This window comes from Arachis ipaensis, chromosome B10 (genome assembly GCF_000816755.2).
Source record: "Arachis ipaensis cultivar K30076 chromosome B10, Araip1.1, whole genome shotgun sequence".
NCBI lineage: Eukaryota > Viridiplantae > Streptophyta > Magnoliopsida > Fabales > Fabaceae > Arachis > Arachis ipaensis.
The window spans coordinates 7617405-7622443 of NC_029794.2; positions in this window are offsets into that span (position 1 = coordinate 7617405).

A 5039-nucleotide genomic window follows, 5' to 3' on the forward strand; every position below is an offset into this window, starting at 1 on the left:
AGTAAAGAAAGTCGTGTAACAGCATAAGATTAGATAGATAACATCTATTGTTGATTAAACATTCCACCTGAAAAGCAGGAAAGAATCAGAAATAAAAATTCATGCACCTACTATAATTATCAATACTTCGTATTATGGTTAAATTCAACTAACTTGCCTTTTCTCTGAAAGTCCTTCATCAACAGTATCATTTATTCCATTTTCAATAGGTGTGTCATGCATCTTCTCATCCCCCTGTGGGCGTTTCAGCACATGTCTTATTCATACACACGGTATTTCCCCCAATGCACCCGTTTTGGGACTCTTGACTGTAGTTTCTGTTTAAATAAATTGGAGGTTGAGCAACTATAAGTGATAATAACAAAAGACACCTTAGACAAATCTAATCCAATCAAGTAAATCTAGTGCACTTAAATGTATAAATGATTTTAATTCGAAAGTTTACCCAAAGCTTCTTCATGCAGAGTAAAGTAAAGAATGGATAGTAACATCTGTAATTCCAACCAATTAGCAACCATAAGGCCACACAGATAACATCAGGTGTTAGGCATACATAACATCCGAATTAAAATGACAAATATTAGCTATTCGAACTCCTATTCATGGTAAATCTACAAGTTACAACATTAATATCACACTTCTCAAATTAGACAAAAAATTAATTATAGTTTCTATCCTTCTCAACTAAGCTCAATATTATATGTAGGTAACGTATATTAAAATTACTTTATAGATGGTAAAACTTTATATACAAATGTAATAATTAATTATGTTAACGCAGATTCCTAAATTAAAAAAAATTATACTAGTATACTATTAAAAAGAGGCAGGTTAGAGCATTAAAATTTTATACTATAATTGAAAAATATTAACTTGCCTTTTCTCTGAAGGCCCTTCATTAACATTATCATCTGTTGCATTTCCAATAGGCGTTCGGCCATTGTCTTATCCCCTGTGGGAGTTTTCGTACATGTCTTGTTCATACACACTGTATCCCCTCCAATGCATCCATTTTGTGACTCTTGACTGCTTTTTGATTAAATAAATTGGAGGTTGAACAACTATAAGTGATAATAAAAAAGTCACCTAACAGAAATATAATCCGATCAAGTAAATCTAGTATGCTCAAATGTATAAATGAGTTTAATTCAAAAGTTTACCCAATTCTACTTCGTGCAGAGTAAAGTAAGAATGGACAATAACATTCGCAATTCTAATTAGTTAATGATGATTGGATATTTTATATGCTTTTTGACATCATTTTCATATAGCTTTTAGTAGTTTTTGTTTATTTTTTATTAAGTTTTTATAGGTTTTAGTGTTAAATTCACATTTTTAGATTCTACTATGAGTTTTTGTATTTTTGGACGATTTTAGGTATTTTCTGGCTGAAATTGAGGAGTTGGAGCAGAAGTCTGATTCAGAGACAGAGAAAGCACTGCAGATGTTGTCCAAATCTGACCTGCTTACATTCAGAAGAGCTTTTCTAGAGCTACAGAAGTTTAAATGGAGTGCTCTCAATGGCTATAGAAAGATGACTTCCAGAGCTTTCCATCAATATATAATAGTTTATGCTTTACTTTGGATTAGAAAGCCCAAAACTGGCGTCCAACGCCAGCTACCTGCCCCCTTCCAGGCGTCCAGCGCCCAAAGAGCAGAGCCCAATGTCCAAAGGCCCAGAGAGGACCCCCTAGCTAGTGTTCCACACCCCAGAGACCTCATAGCACATGGATCTCATCAAAACTCAGCCCAAACACTCACCAAGTGGGCTCCAGAAGTGGATTTTAGCACTAAATAGAGTGTTTTACCCTTACTAGGCATCTGTTTAGTATTTAGGGGATTTTATTTGTTATTCAAAACTTTCAGAGCTTCTTTGAACCATCTTTGCATCATACACATTTTACATTGTTTAGTATGAGTTTCTAAACCTCCTAGGTTGAGGGGAGGAGCCCTGCTGAGTCCTATGAATTAATACAAGTATTATTGTTTCTTCTTCGATCTGTGTTTGATCTATTTCTAAGATGTATATCCGATCTTCATCGTGGTGAATAGGATGATCTGACAAATTAGCTTTGTTCATCACATTAAGACGAACGTGCCTGACAAACACCTGTGTCTACTTGGGTTCGTGTGAATACTTGGAAGGAAAGCACGAGCCAACACACTATGTTTATACATCTCTCAGACGGTTAATCTACGACTTCGTTGGAGACTTCTCAAGACACCAGTTCAGCCAATTTCTGGGAAGATTATGGTCTCTGTGGTATAGGCTAGAATCCAAAGAAGCAGCATTCTCTGATCCAGAAGATTTGACCTTGTCTGTGGCATTTTGAGTAGGATCGCCAAGAGAATGACTTGCTAGAGCTTCACCCTCCGTCAGATTGAATAACCACGGGCAATGTCATTTGACCTGTAGCAGAGGAGATCAATGACCACGGGCAATAGCTTTGATCACTTACAGCCTTCCATAGAAGAAGATCATTCACAAGCAAGGAAGACAGTAATACCAGAGTTCATTCAGAAAGACAAAGTAACTCTGACTCTCAACCCTATTCTTATCATTTAATCTAATTGGTTTTACCCTTTTTGCACATTACTCTTACAACTCCATATATGACATATAATCATTCAAGGTTTACATAATATAATCCAACAACCTTCTGATTCTGCTTGACTAAGACCTGCAAGACAACCATTGCTTGCCAAGCCACAATCCTTGTGGGATCGACCCTGACTCGCTCAGGTATTACTTGGACAACCCAGTGCACTTGCTAGTACTGCTGCTGTACGAACAGTGTGGGATTTTCGTACACGCGCACCAGTTAACATCCATAAGGCCACACGGATAACATTAGGTGTCGGGCATACATAACATCCGAAATAAGAAGACAAATATTAGCTATTCGAACTCCTATTTAAGGTAACTAGTATTAGCATTAGTTAGATCTTTATTTAATTGGAATAACGCTTATCAAACTGTCATACATGTTACACATTAAAACCAAAGCAGCTTAGTAACAAGGTTTTTAACTATGCATATAAGGGAGAGTAGAAATGATGTTATACATATTAATCCGTCGATACTCACATAGTTTTCAAAGTTATTATTTTATGAAGTGAATGCTAAAACATAAAAAGATGTATCTAAATGTGTAAGGTCAATTGCCATGCTCAACATAAGTAGCTCCAACAGTTTTTTAAAGATAGATCTACAATTTACAGCATCAATATAACACTTCTAAAATTAGATAAATAATTAATTACTCTATAGATGGTAAAATTTTATATACAAATGTACTAATTAATTAATTTAACACAGATGCAAAAATTAAAAAAGATTTATACTAGCATACTATTAAAAAGAAGCAGGTTAGAGTAATAAATTTTATACTATAACTGAAAAATCATTGACTTGCCTTTTTTTGAAATGATGTTCATCAAATTTAGAAGCTGATGCATGTCCTGCCCGTATGTTGGTCTCAGTCTCATCTACCGTGGGAACTTCTTTACGAGTCTTTCTATTAGACTTTGTTTTTTTCCTAATGCATACTCTCTTTGATACGTGGTTGTGATTTTTCGTTAGCCCAGACATCTTCCCAATTAAATTTAGAAGACCCTACAGTGGACAAAGTATAAGTTTTATTTTCATTAGAGCTTAAAAGAAGTGATCCGATTAACATATCTTTCACACTTATCACTATTAAAAGATTATATATCTATCATATGCCTCACCGAATGAAATGTGCTTTCCTCTTCATCCATCGTCTTCAGATCAGCAAGTGACTAGTCTCTGATTCACGGTTCTCTCCCATTATATCTTTCTAAATCTCCATTCTTGTTAGCATGGAGATATATAATCTGAAAGTTATAGTAATTAGTATAAACAAGGTATACTATAGACTAACAAACAATAAATCAAAGGTTAGGGATATACGGCTCACCAGCAATGCGAACATACATCCATCCATTGTCTTCTTCCCTACATCCTGAAATCTCAGAACTCCCTCAATTAGAAAATCATAAATGTACCTCGCCTAATATATCTTCCTTGGGTTCGATACATCAATGGTAGCCCGTATATGTATGCCTGAAACGATGGCCTTCGGCGAGGGAAAAAAGAAACACTTCGCTATCACCATGATGAACTGTCTCCGAAAGTTGATTCTATCATCATCGGACTGCATCGAGCATGTGATAACATCTCTTTTCAAATTCGCTTGTGTCTTTTCTGTGAAGCTGTTAAAAAGTCGGTGCTCTGCTGGTGTTTCTGGATTTTTGAAACTATTCCCTGCCAAACACAAAATGAGTCAATGCAGTCCAAATCTTTGATGGCTAATTTTTCCGAAAACATATACTCAACAAGATTATTGTGAAAAAATTTCTTTTTTTTCCTTTTCTCCCTATTTTTTTGGGAGATTGCTTACCATGGTTCGGTAGTCCAAAACACCGCGCAATAGATTGAACCATTATGGGGATTTTTCTTGTTCCGACGATCAATGACTTCTCATCCTGACTATATGATAATGCTAATGCCACCATTATATCTTGGTTGACAGCCCATGTTTTCTACCTCCATCATTTTTTTCTCTACCCGCTTCTGAACTTAATTCCTTCACAACTGAAGCCACGCAACATGGCGAGCACCTAGATATCAGTGTTTTCTACACAAACAACCATAATTAGCACACAGTGGCAATGAAGTAGAATGTCAGTTTTAACATTTACTATTAAAATACAACAACCCGAGTTTTTAGTTAATTCACCGCTAACCATTCAACGTACCTTTTTAGGCTCACCAGATTTTTTTTGTCATCCTCTTTTGGGAGTGTTACTCTTATGTGTCTCTTTTTTGCTCCTGGTACAAGCCATTCCTACTTGTTTTTTGAACACTTGTTCACGAGCAACTGCGATATATACTTAAATAACCCACTTAAATTAAACATAACATCCCAACATGTTTATTAATAACATAGCTACAATAACATCTTTGCCTAATATAACATCCATGATTGAAACGTTTCTTACTCTAGCATTACAAT